This window comes from Lactuca saligna, chromosome 9 (assembly GCF_052625555.1).
Source record: "Lactuca saligna cultivar CGN05327 chromosome 9, ASM5262555v1, whole genome shotgun sequence".
In the NCBI taxonomy this organism is placed as follows: Eukaryota; Viridiplantae; Streptophyta; class Magnoliopsida; order Asterales; family Asteraceae; genus Lactuca; species Lactuca saligna.
The window spans coordinates 73,029,273-73,043,515 of record NC_136425.1 but is presented as its reverse complement, the minus strand read 5'-3'; positions in this window follow the sequence as shown (position 1 = coordinate 73,043,515).

The following is a 14,243-nucleotide window of genomic DNA, read 5'->3' as shown; positions in this document are numbered from 1 at the left end:
CCATGGACCTAGATATGTCCCATTTCAGTGATATTTGTATTATAGATCCATAAAAATCCCAACTTGGTCGTTGTTATGAGGTCATGCTTGAGTTATGAGCTTTCTAGGTTTGGAAATGGGATATTATGAGTGTTAGTGACTTGTCAACCGATGCAAAGGCTTAAAGTCACCAACTTTATGGATGAAGAGGCTTAGAAATGGTCAGATCTAGAAGTTGGACGTTTGTCTTAACTGTTTAAGACCTCAAGAGCTTAAGAGTCTGAAACTGGGAGTTACGCGGGGCGTAATCCCATTGCACGTGTAGTAAGGGGTCACGTACCCCGTTTCTGTGAGGAAGCCGAGTACGCCCAATGTACATCTTTGGTATGCGCAACATAACCCGAAGATTTGACTTCTTTTGACTTTTAGGGTTTGCTCAACTTTAGGGTCTTTGAGCCATGAGAGGGGTAAAATGGTGTTTTACCCTTTTGAGACTAATAAGAGAGGGAATAGTCTATCCTTGAGAGATGTATTGATTAAGAGTATTGATTTCATATGATTAGGCGGAGGATAGGCCAGATTTTCACAGAGTTCGAGATTACCGAGTTACCCGAGGTGACTCTTCTTACTATACTTTATCTAGAATGGTAATTAGAGTTATGTGACAGAGTAATTGTATGTTTTTGCATGATGAGATTCTATGTGATTTATGCTATGTATGTTACAGAGTTTACAGACTTAGGACCGGAAGGTCCACAGAGTTAGGGCCAGAGGGTCCATAGAATTGTGGGACTGGAGGGCCCCACTGAAACACATTGACAAGAGGGTCAAATAGAGTTATATGTGACATCCCCATTTTTACGGCTAGAAAAGACCGAATTTGTTTATGCTTTATAAAAATCAGAGTATCTCTTTTAATAAAAATGTTGCAGAATTTGTTCCCAGTAAAACATGATAAATACGTTATCAAAGCACTTCTGAAGAAAAGTATTTTTATTCATTTTAAAACATTTGGGGTGTCATCGTCAATACAGAAACATAAGCATAAACAGAACTTACATTCATTATCACTAGTGATTTATATCTCCTTAATCTCTCAGTGTAATGTGACTTCATATCAACACTTGTGATATAAATAAACTAAGTGGGCCAGGTTGGGAAACCTGGTGAGTACATAGGGATTTCAATCCCACAATGTTATACCATATATATAGTTTAAAACTCACAAAGTATACAATTTCACCATATATGTATAAGCAACTCTTATCCCACCCCGTCGATCCTCACAATGAGACTATCCATACTCTCGGACCTAAGATTAGCCGTTTTACCTAATCCATACTCCTGGATAAAAAATGAACGACTTTACCTAATCCATACACTTGGACTAGGGATGAATGACTAATTCATACTCTCGGATTAACGATGAATGATTATGCCTAATCCATGCTCTCAGACTAGGGACAATGACTATGTCTTATCCATGCTCTCGGATCAATGACATATACTAAGGTTTTATTCTCTGAGTATAATTCACTCGTACTCGTAAGAAAACACTACCCAATATTCCTCAAAATTAATTTAGGTTTACTCTTTATCCTAAATCAGCATATATAATCAGGTATGTTCTTTAACAAGTATCTCAGGCAACATCAAATAATTCACACATAAACATATATTTAATACTTCAATCGATACTTGTATTAAAATAATGTTCATTAAAGGGATTATGCACCCACTTGAAGAGGTGGTGATTCTAAACTCAGACATCGCTTCGCTTCTTAAAGATAATTTCCTTTGAGGAAACCTAGTATTATTACCATTAGAGTTTAGTTTATTATTTGTCGAGACTAATTAATAGTCTAGCTATTATTACTATTATATAAGCATTAAACAATACTTATATAACCCATAACAGTAGCCCAAGTACTTATTATAAGTTCCTAATAACGTTACTATAATTAAATAAAAACTATATTAAAAATAGCGTAGGCGTAGCTCACTTACAACGTGTTTTTATAGAAAATCGAACTTTGCTTAGAGCAGCCTTCCCAAGCTGAAAAGCTCTTCTTCTCGGAGCTGTCGAGCACTCCGGGGCTTCTACCTTGTGATAGGGCTTGGACTCGGCGAGTTGTAGGCCCGACTTGCCGAGTAGAGATGGGATTTTGAGCATGTTTAAGTTGGTGACTCAGCGAGTCCACATTATCGACTCGGCGAGTCCCCCCAGTCTGGATGAAACCCTAATTTCAAGGGTTCGCACCCTATTTAAATCAACCTTATGCGCCCCAGGCCTGACTCCTTCACCCTCAGAGCTCCTTATATCGACCTATCCCCCTTTTCTTTTGAGATTGAAGTGTTTTGGTGTGATTTCTTGAAGATTTTGAGAGAAGAAGGAGAGTAGATCAAGAGGAGAAGAAGGAGGCCATATATCTTGGTGTTATTTCAGAGATTCATTGAGGTATAACTCAGTTTCCTTCCGTTTTTATGCTTAAAGTCCCTTAGAACACCATTAAAGTCCTTCTTGAGCCATTTTCCAAGCTTGATTATGGATTAGGGTTTGTAATGAGTTGATTAACCTGTAGATCTAGACTTGTTTGAGCTCCAGAAGCTCAGATCCATGGCCTTTATGGGAGTAAATCGCTTGAATGTCCAAGAGCTACCATTTTAGCCTTTATTAAGCCTTAAATCCCCATCCTATGCATGTATACACGTAAAGTTGGAAACTTTACGTGTAAAACCTACCCTAAGAGCCCAGATCTATGTATGGTATGAACTGGATTCAAGCAGAATCGAGTTTATAGTAATTGCATGTGAACAACTCGATGAGTCGTTCATCGGACTCGGCGAGTCGAGTCGCGAGTCCCCGAGTTTTCCACTTTTTCGTGTTTGCTGAGTGGAGTTGTGAGTCATGGGTGGACTCAGTGAGTTGGAAGCCAGAATCATCCATGGAGGGACTCGGCGAGTCAATTCCCTGACTCAGCGAGTCCAAGGCAATATTCTTACCTCAAGAACATGCTCGACGAATTGTTCATACAACTCGGCGAGTCGCAGCTTAGAGTGTTCATCAGATGAAGATGAACTCGACGAGTTGTCATGCAACTCGGCGAGTAGGATGAAGGACTTTTGGGCATCAGTTTAGAAGGAGAACTCGTCGAGTCAATGCCTAACTCGACGAGTAGACACGAGATTAAGGACAATCGAGACTCGATGAGTTGGCAAGCCAACTCGGCGAGTCTGGTCAACTGGAAGTTGACTTTGACTTAGACTTTGACCTGGTCAAGGGTAAAATGGTCATTTTACCCTAAGTACAGCTAGCAGTGTTTGATTGATTGTTTTGTGGGAATTATAGCCGGAGGATTTTCGGAGCAGTAGCAGTCAAAGGATTCCCGCACAGTTCACCAGCTACTACGAGTTCAGTTACCTTGCAGTAGCGGTGGGTCTAAGGCCACAATGCCGGCCCACCAGTAGGAGATGTATGATAGATGATTGTCTTTGTGATATCATCTAGGTTTGCTACTACATGATATGTTATATTCTAGGATGATATGTTGTATGTGATAGTAATAGAGTTCGGTTGTTAGGACCGAAGGGTAGTCAAACACCCCAGATACGTCTGACAGTATGTGATGCTATGTTTGCATGATGGCCTATTATGTTATATGCGATAGAGGTGGTAGGAGGGGACCAGTCCCCGAGTTCGGTTTTTAGGACGGAAGGGTAGTTCAAGCACCCCAGATATGTCTGATATTATGTTTGTATTATGTTATATCTGATAGTAGTAGTAGGGGTGAAATAGTCCCCAAGGTTCGGTTGTTAGGACCGAACGGTAGTCAACACCCCAGAATAGCTCGGCATGGGTAGGTCAGCGCCCCATAATGGTTTGACACGGGAAGGACGACCCCCCAGAATGGCCGCATGGGTAGGTCGGCACCCCAGAATGGCCGTACCGGGTAGGCCAGGCACCCCAGAAATGCCTGGCAGTATGTATGTGATATGATTGTATGGTATGTGGTACGATAGGGGGAACTCACTAAGCTTCGTGTTTACAGTTTTGGTTTCAGGTATCTCTTCGTCGAAGGGGAAGGAGCTGGCGCGGTAGCGGCACATCATACACACACACACACCGTTTTCCACATTTATGGGATTGTTCTGGGATTTATATTATGACATTTGATTGATTACATGTTTTGGTTTTCAGACATAGTAAATGTTTATGAAATTGTTTGATCAGACAATGTTTATATGCAAATGATTTTACTAAATATTGATTGAAAAATCAAATTTTTGGACGTGAAAAATGGTTCGTTACAAGTTGGTATCAGAGCCCTGGTTTGAGGGATTCGGACACACCTTAGGGGGTGTCTGAACTCAAATCGAGGGATTAAAAGATTTTGAAAAAGAAAATGTTTTCCCAAAGTTAAGTAAAGAGTTTTGAGAAAGCATGAAGTGTGTGATGTGCGCGAATGGCCGAGCTCAAGTAAGTATTCCCCAAAGTACCCATACAAGGTTATGTTATGTTTATCAGTCTCAGTAGAACAACATGCTAGAATAGGACTAAGGATCTAGGAGTGATGCCTTATATGCCTGATTTATGTGTTACAGCTTATATGAATTGCATGCTAGTATTGAGTAGACGGCAGTAGGATAGCCTGTTTAGGTTATGCCTGATAGTACGAGTTTAGCATTGTATGCTAGTCCAGTTTCTCCCTATGAGAACAGATTTGATTGAGATTGTTCCCTTCTATCTGAATGCTACTTGCTTTGTGCTTTGTGGGACTCTGAGTAATGGGAGTCAGCCATTAGGTGAATACGTCACATCACATGTGAACAGGGTTGAATAATGTTAGAGTGTTGGATTTGACCTTATTGCGCAACTCTTGTTTGAGTCTAACCGTTGTAGGAGCGAGTCTGTTACTCGAAGGATTATCTGAGCCTCATCACATGTGATGGTATTCAGGTAATGGCCAATTGGCATTACAAGGAGGCCTTTAGCAGCTGAGGACCGGCAAAGATTTCCCTAAGGCAAGCCTAGGATGAGTATAGCAGTGATCAACAATGGTGAAAGGGAACTGGTGGAGTCGAGGCAGCCCTTGAAGAAGGTACGGATAGATGTGGAAGGTAGTATGGGCCCGTACTACTGAAAGCATAGGATTCGTACCTGAACTAAGGAAGGCCGAGACAAGACCGGGGAACTTATTGTGGGTGTGATCCCTCAAGGGGTATTAGTATCACTAACGGGTGTTATTTATGTATTGTAGAATGGTGGTATTGCGATCGAGGCCGATAGTTGTCAGTTCAGGAGAGGGATTGGGTTCGGGATCAGGTTCCGTTCCAGTATATGAGAGGCTACACGAGTTCATCGCATCAGAGATCACCAGAGGCATACTTGAGTCGACCCCCATCATCTTCGGGTCGATCAAATAGGGGATAGTTGAGTTGATGGAGGATCGCCTCAGGGAATTCAGGAGCGACATGGCATCTGGCCAGTCGGGATCTCGCACACTGTCCTTTAAGGACTTCAGGGGCAGTGGTGCACCGAATTTTCATGGGACAAAGGACCCCATAGCTGCCAGGCGATGGATTGCAGACATTGAGTCTGCACAGTTGACTAGCTTCTACCCTGAGAGGTCTAAGGTGAGGTTTGCAGCAGGGTGTTTACAAGATCGAGCTAGGGATTGGTGGGAATCCGTTGGTGACTCGATGGGAGCCTCAGCTGTGGAGGCTATGACCTGGTCATACTTCGTGACCACGTTCAGGGTAGAGTGTGCGCCAGCTGTCGAGCTTCAGCAGCTGGCCAGGGAGTTCTTAGATATGAGGCAGACGACAGAGACTGTGGCGGAGATCACCTCCAAGTTCCGGGAGAGGGAATTGTTGGTGCCCCAGTATGCGGTGATGAGGATATGAGGAGGACCCACTACAATGACATGCTCCAAGCTAATATTCGGGAGCATGTCAGTTTTTCAGCTTGCCCCACCTTGGACTCTATGATTGCCAGGGAGAGGGAGAGGGAGATAGATCTAGAGCACATCCGGAAGAGGAAGACAGAGGAGGGACATGCAGGAGGGGCTTCGGGGAAGAAGCCCAAGGGATCACCTGGTAGGCCGAAAGGCCAGTCAGGACCGAGCCGCTGCAGGAAATGCGGCAAGCCTCATGAGGCGGCATGTAGACTGGGATCATCGAGCTGCTATAAGTGTGGAAAGACGGGGCATTTCAGCAGAGATTGTATCGCCCCTGCACCTATGATACAGACATCTGAGTTGTTATGTTTCCACTGCAACCAGAGGGGCCACAAGAAGGCCAATTGCCCCCAATTGACAGCAACACCGCTAGTGAAGGCGCCAGCTCTAGCGACCCTGCGGATCACTGATGGCCGGTAGGGCAAGGCAGAGGCTCCAGCGGTGAGGAGTCGGGCATGTCAGCTGACTACCGAGGAGGCACGCGCCGCACCCAATGTGGTGACGGGTATGATTCTTTCCCTCTATTTTATTTATATGATGTTACGATATTGATATGTGCTCTGTGTATATGCGCTAGGATCGTTCCATGTGAACCGTATCCTTGTTCAGGTGTTGTTTGACTCGAGTGCCACCTGATCGTTTGTTTATCTTGCTCTTAGCAAGAAGTTTACTGAGTCTTCAGGCATGTTGGATTGCCCTTTAGAGGTAGAGATTGCTAATGATTAATCGGTGCGGGCATCAGTGGTGTTCAAAGATTATGTCATGAGGTTATTCGAGGAGTGCTACTTGGTAGATTTGGTTCCCATTCTGTTGCGTGGGAACAAGGTGATTATAGGCATGAATTGGTTGAGTCCTAATGGGGTGGTGATAGACTGCGTACAACAACTAGTGCGGATCAGGACCCCATGTGGGGAGAGCTGGTGATCCACAGCGAGTGGCCACAACGTGGACCCACAGAGTGTTCAGTAGCGAGGGCTAGGCGCTACCTTCGGCAGGGTTGCGTGGGATATGTCGCATATGTTATGGATACCCGGTAGGCGGGTAAGGCGACGGTGAGCGAGGTCCTGGTGGTGCGAGACTACGCATATGTGTTCCCAGAGGAGCTTCCTGGGATACCTCTGGAGCGACAGGTAGAGTTCAGGATCGATCTAGTCCCTGGTACGGCTCTGATAGCCATGACACAGTATCGGTTTGCTCCTCTAGAGATGCAGGAGTTGTCTACACAACTACAGGAGCTGTTAGACAGGGGATTCATTAGACTGAGCAGTTCACCCTGGGGAGCCCCGGTCCTGTTTGTAAAGAAGAAGGACGGGTCGCATCGGATGTGTATAGATTACCGGGAGCTGAACAAGGTAACGGTGAAGAACCGTTACCCACTCCCGAGGATTGATGACCTCTTTGATCAGTTACAGGGAGCATCTTGGTTCTCCAAGATCGATTTGCATTCAGGTTATCATCAGATGAGGGTCAGAGATGAGGATGTGCAGAAGACTGCGTTTCGGACGCGTTATGGCCATTATGAGTTCGTGGTGATGCCGTTTAGGCTCACCAATGCTCCTGCCGCGTTCATGGACCTCATGAACCATGTGTGCAGACCAATGCTGGATCGGTCTGTGATAGTATTCATTGATGATATCCTGGTTTATTCCAAGATGCAGGAGGATCACGAGGAGCATCTGAGAGAGGTTTTGGAAACCTTGAGGAGGGAGAGCTTGTACGCTAAGTTCTCAAAGTGCGAGTTCTGGTTGAGCGATGTGCAATTCCGTGGGCACCTTGTCAACCAGAATGTTATACTGGTCGACCCGGCCAAGATAGAGGCCGTGATGAGATGGGAGGTTCCGAAGTCTCCATCCGAGATTCGGAGTTTCCTAGGATTAGCAGGCTACTATCGGAGATTTATTCAGGACTTCTCCACGATAGCTGTACCCTGAACACGGTTGACTAAGACAGTTGTGGTCTTTCGATGGGGGCCTGAGCAGCAGGCAGCATTCGAGAACCTGAGACAGAGATTGTGCAAGGCGCTAATCTTAGCCCTTCCCGAGGGCGTAGTGGACTTTGTGGTATACTGTGACGTGTCCATTTTGGGGTTGGGCGCAGTACTGATGCAGAGAGGGCATGTCATTGCCTATGCTTCGAGGTAGCTGAAGCCTCACGAGGCGAACTGCCCGACACATGATTTAGAGTTGGGGGCAGTGGTCTTCACCCTCAGGATTTGGTGATATCACCTCTATGGAGTTCGGTGTACCATTTACACGGACCACAAGAGTTGGAGGTACCTCATGGATCAGCCGAATCTGAACATGAGAAAGCACCGGTGGTTGGACGTGGTGAAGGATTATGATTACGAGATCCTTTATCACCTGGGGAAGGCCAATGTGGTGGCCGATGCGCTTAGCTGTAAAGCAGCGCCAATCAGAGATGTGTGTATGAGGATGATGGTGCTGAGTCCACCGTTAGAGCAGATTTGGGAAGCTCAGCAGGAGGCTATGAAGGAGGAGCATCGGAAGAGCGAGCGGATAGTGGGTCAAGTCACCTCCTTCGATTATGATAGCCGAGGATTATTAACATTACACCGTAGGTTGTGGGTGTCGTACCACAGAGGCGTGCACCAGATCTTGATGGAGGAGGCACACAAATCCCGATTATCCATTCATCCAAGGGCGACGAAGATGTATAGGGATCTTCGTCTAGACTAATGGTGGCCCTGCATGAAGTGGGATGTGGCTTGGTACGTTGAGCATTGCTTGACCTGTAGGAAGGTCAAGGCTGAGCATCAGAGACCGCACGACAAGATGCAGCCGTTGGATATTCTGTTGTGGAAATGGGAAGATATTACGATGGATTTTATCACAAAGCTTCCTAGGACTGTGCGAGGAGTAGATTCAATATGGGTCATCGTGGATCGATTGACCAAGAGCACCCATTTTATTCCGATCCAGGACAGTATCTCGGCCGATAAGTTGGCCGATATCTATATTAGGGAGATAGTGGCGCGGCACAGGGTGCCGGTGTTAGTGATATCAGACAGAGATGTGCGTTTCACTTCCAGGTTTTGGAAGAAGTTTCATGATGAGTTGGGCACTCGTCTACATTTTAGCACCGCCTTTCACCCGCAAACGGATTGTCAGAACGAGCGGACCATCCAGACTCTAGAGGATATGTTGCGGGCGTGCATGCTAGACTTTGGTGGTAGCTGGGATACCTATCTTCCCTTGGCTGAGTTCTCGTACAACAACAGCTACCACGCGAGTATTGACCATCCTCCATTCGAGATGTTGTACGGATGGAGGTGCAGGAACTCGATATGTTGGGGTCAAGTTGTCCAGAGGGTCATGGGGAGCACAGAGGTAGTGCTCAAGATGACCGATAAGATTCAGCAGATTCGGAGCAGGCTTCAGACTGCGCAGAGTGGACAAAAAAGTTACATCGACAAGCGCCGATCAGACCTGGAGTTCCAGGTCGGAGATATGGTTCTCCTGAAAGTGTCGCCTTGGAAGGGCGTCATTCGATTCAGGAAGTTGGGCAAGTTGGGCCCGAGGTACATTGGACCGTTTAGGGTTATAGCCCGGGTGGGCAAGGTGGCATATAGGCTAGATCTACCAGCCAAACTTAGTCAGATCCACAACACCTTCCATGTCTCCTATTTACGGAAGTACCTACTGGATGACTCAGTGGTGGTGCCGTTAGAAGATATTCAGGTCGATGACAACCTGAACTTCATTGAGCGCCCAGTCGCAATCCTCGACCGGAAGTCGAGGGATCTGAGGAACAAGAGGGTGGAATTAGTGAAGGTGCAATGGTAGCACCGGAAGGGTTCGGAGTGGACTTAGGAGCCGGTGGAAGAAATGACAGAACATTACCCCGAGCTGTTTCAGGATCAAGTAGCAGAGTTCGAGGACGAAGTCTAAAATAAGTGGGGGAGATTTGTAGCACCTGGTTCCTGGTACGTATGACCTATCTAAGTAATTTACATTTTTAGCCTTGGACTCGACGAGTTGTAGGCCCGACTCGCCGAGTAGAGACGGGATTTTGAGCACGTTTAAGTTGGCGACTCAGCGAGTCCACATTCTCGACTCCGAGAGTCCCCCGTGTCTGGATGAAACCCTAATTTCAAGGGTTTGCACCCTATTTAAATCAATCTTATGCGCCCCAAGCTCGACTCCTTCACCCTCAAAGCTCCTTATATCGACCTAACCCCCTTTTCTTGTGAGATTGAAGTGTTTTGGTGTGATTTCATGAAGATTTTGAGAGAAGAAGGAGAGTAGATCAAGAGGAGAAGAAGGAGGCCAGATATCTTGGTGTTATTTCATAGATTCATTGAGGTATAACTCAGTTTCCTTCTGTTTTTATGCTTAAAGTCCCTTAGAATACCATTAAAGTCCTTCTTGAGCCATTTTCCAAACTTGATTATGGATTAGGGTTTGTAATGAGTTGATTAACCTCTAGATCTAAACTTGTTTGAGCTCCAGAAGCTCAGATCCATGGCCTTTATGGTAGGAAATCGCTTGAATGTCCTAGTTCTACCATTTTAGCCTTTATTAAGCCTTAAATCCCCATCCTATGCATGTATACACGTAAAGTTGGAAACTTTACGTGTAAAAGTTACCCTAAGAGACCAGATCTATGTATGGTATGAACTGGATTCAAGCAGAATCTAGTTTATAATAATTGCATGTGAACGACTCAGCGAGTCGTTCATCGGACTCGGCGAGTCGAGTCGCGAGTCCCTGAGTTTTCCCCTTTTTCGTGTTTGCTGAGTGGAGTTGTAAGTGATGGGTGGACTCAGTGAGTTGGAAGCCAGACTCATCCATGGAGGGACTCGGCGAGTCAATTCCCTGACTCGGTGAGTCCAAGGCAATCTTCTTACCTCAAGAACAGACTCGGCAAGTTGCTCATACAACTCGGCGAGTCGCAGCTTAGAGTGTTCATCAGATGAAGATGAACTCGACGAGTTGTTCATGCAACTCAGCGAGTAGGATGAAGGACTTTTGGGCATCAGTTTAGAAGGAGAACTCGTCGAGTCAATGCTTAACTCGACGAGTAGAGACGAGATTAAGGACAATCGAATGGGTAGGGACTCGACGACTTGGCAAGCCAACTCGGCAAGTCGGGTCAGCTGGAAGTTGACTTTGACTTGGACTTTGACTTGGAAGTTGACTTGGACTTTGACCTGGTCAAGGGTAATATGGTCATTTTACCCTAAGTACAGCTAGCAGTGTTTGACTGATCGTTTTGTGGGAATTATAGCCGGAGGATTTCCGAAGCAGTAGCAGTCAAATGATTCCCACACAGTTTAGCAGCTACTACGAGGTGAGTTACCTTCTAGTAGCGGTGGGTCTAAGGCCACAATGCCGACCCACCAGTAGGAGACGTATGATAGATGATTGTATTTGTAATATCATCTAGGTTTGCTACTACCTGATATGTTATATGCTAGCATGATATGTTGTATGTGATAGTAATAGAGTTCATTTGTTAGGACCGAAGGGTAATCAGACACCCCAGATACGTCTGACAGTATGTGATGCTATGTTTGCATGATGGCCTGTTATGTTATATGTGATAGAGGTGGTAGGAGGGGACCAGTCCCCGAGTTCGGTTGTTAGGACCAAAGGGTAGTTCAGGCACCCCAGATATGTCTGATATTATGTTTGTATTATGTTATATATGATAGTAGTAGTAGGGGGTGAAACAGTCCCTGAGGTTTGGTTGTTAGGACCGAAGGGTAGTCAACACCCCATAATAGCTTGACAGGGGTAGGTCAGTGCCCCATAATGGTTTGATACGGGAAGGATGGCACCCCAGAATGGCCGTATGGGTAGGTCGGTACCCCAAAATGGCCGTACCGGGTAGGTCAGGCACCCCAGAAATGCCTGGCAGTATGTATGTGATATGATTGTATGGTATGTGGTACGATAGGGGGAACTCACTAAGCTTCGTGCTTACAGTTTACAATTTTGGTTTCAGGTACCTCTTCGTCGAAGGGGAAGGAGCTGGCGCGGTAGTGGCACATCATACACACACACACATCGTTTTCCGCATTTATGGGATTGTTCTGGGATTTATACTATGACATTTGATTGATTACATGTTTTCGTTTTCAGACATAGTAAATGTTTATGAAATGGTCTGATCAGACAATGTTTATTTGCAAATGATTTTACTAAATATTGATTGAAAAATGAAAATTTTGGACATGAAAAATGGGTCGTTACAAGGGAGGTTCCCTAGGTTTTTTCGGCGGGTTTCGGGGCTAGAGAGAGGTCTAGAGAGAGAGTAAAGATAAGAAATAATGGGAAGGGTGTGAAGAAAATGAGTGTGAGAGAGGTTCTATTTATAGGGTGAAAATGGCTGAACTTGGTGCCACATGTCACCATCTAGTGGCAAGACTTGAGGAGAAAGCAATGACCAAGATTGTGCCACATCACAACACACTTCCGACTTCTAAAATCCGTAACTTTCACATACGACCTACATTTTTGACGTTATTTATATCCACACGTAGGTAAAAATAAGATCTACAACTTTCATTTTGACTCTGTCGGCTAATTCTCGACCGATCTTAAATTTAACAGTACGAGGAGATTATACTGTTAAATGTCCGCGTAAAATTCATAAAATTCTACATACGGACTCTGTTTTCGTCCGTCTTTTTACCATTGAGTTCCTATTAATGAGATCTGTTGGGATTATTATGTTGCGTCATGGGCTCGGTCCTTAGCCCATTTTGATTGCCGGCATTGGGCCTGTCCAACCGTGCATGTTTTTGTTGTAGGGTTTAGTATATAAGCTGCATGCATGCAGTCTTAGATGTTAACGCTTTGATAATATTTCCTTTTGAGTTTTGTAAACCCTAGCTCGCCTCTACAGCGTAAGTTCTTCATCGAGCTCTGGTGAGGCATGACTTCATTGAATCATAAGCATACATTTGATTCCATTCCATGTTCATTCACTTACTGTATTTGTCTTGTTTGATTTTCATATTCATACTTGTGAAAGATCTAATCGATCTAGAATTTAATTCTCATCAATTGGTAACAGAGCATGAGACTTTGTAATTTATACACAGTCGAGTCCCCGACAGTGCTCTCACTGGTCCTGAAATTATCCGCGAAACCACCGAAAAGATCATCCAAATCCGAGACCTATTGAAAGATTCACGAGATCGTCAAAAGAGTTACGCTGATAACCGTCAGAAACCTTTAGAATTCCAGGTTGGAGACCGTGTCCTATTGAAAGTCTCGCCCTGGAAAGGCATTGTACGTTTTGGTAAACATGGAAAACTTAACCCTAGGTACATTGGACCCTTCGAGATCCTCTCCAGGATCGGTCCGGTTGCCTATAAACTTCGTTTACCTTACGAACTCAGTAACATTCATCCTGTCTTCCATGTCTCAAATCTCAAAAAGTGCCTATCCGATGAAACCCTAATGATTCCCATAGACGAGATCGAGATCATTGAAAACCTCAACTTTGTGGAGGAACCGATCGAAATCATGGATCGAGAAGTCAAACGTACAAAGCAAAGTCGCATCCCGTTACTGAAGGTTCGCTGGAATGCCAAGTGGGGACCGAAATTCACTTGGGAGCGGGAAGACTCAATGAAACAGAAATATCCACAACTCTTTCCAGATCCATGATTTGTATCTTGTCTCGTGTTTTAACTTTGAATTTCAGGACGAAATTCCCTCTAACGGGGGGATAATGTAACAAACCGAAATTTCATATCATTTCTTGTAACTCTTTTTGTAATTCAATTCGATCAACCAATCGTCATTTTCAAATTCGATTCCGATTTCGTTGTTTAATTAAGTCATTAATTTGTAATCGATCTAAAATGACTTAATCGGTGTCTTAATACATTTAGAAATCATTTTAACACCCCATATTAGTGATCGGAATATTTCTAGAATTTACCATATCGGGTTACAGCAACCTAATCGGGTACGACCAAAAGCCTCGCCTAACGCCGGTATCAGGTAGAATTCCACCGTGTCCAAAACTTAGACACTATATAATGTGTTCTAAGCCTTCATTTGAAGCTTTTGGCTTCACCTCACTACTCTCTCTCTAACCTCTCTCCTCACTCTAGATTAAGGTCCAAAATCAAAGATTTCAGGCTCCAAATCATAGAGGTAACCTTCCTAGCTTGTTATTCAACCTCTTAGGACTTCAAGTCTGTGTTTAAACTGAAATTTTGGACCTGGAACATGTGTTTATGGCCAAGGAGTAAGCTTGGGCCATAAACACACAAAAATGGGGGTTTTTGAGCCATTAAACCCTTCCAAATCATTGTTGGGACTTAGA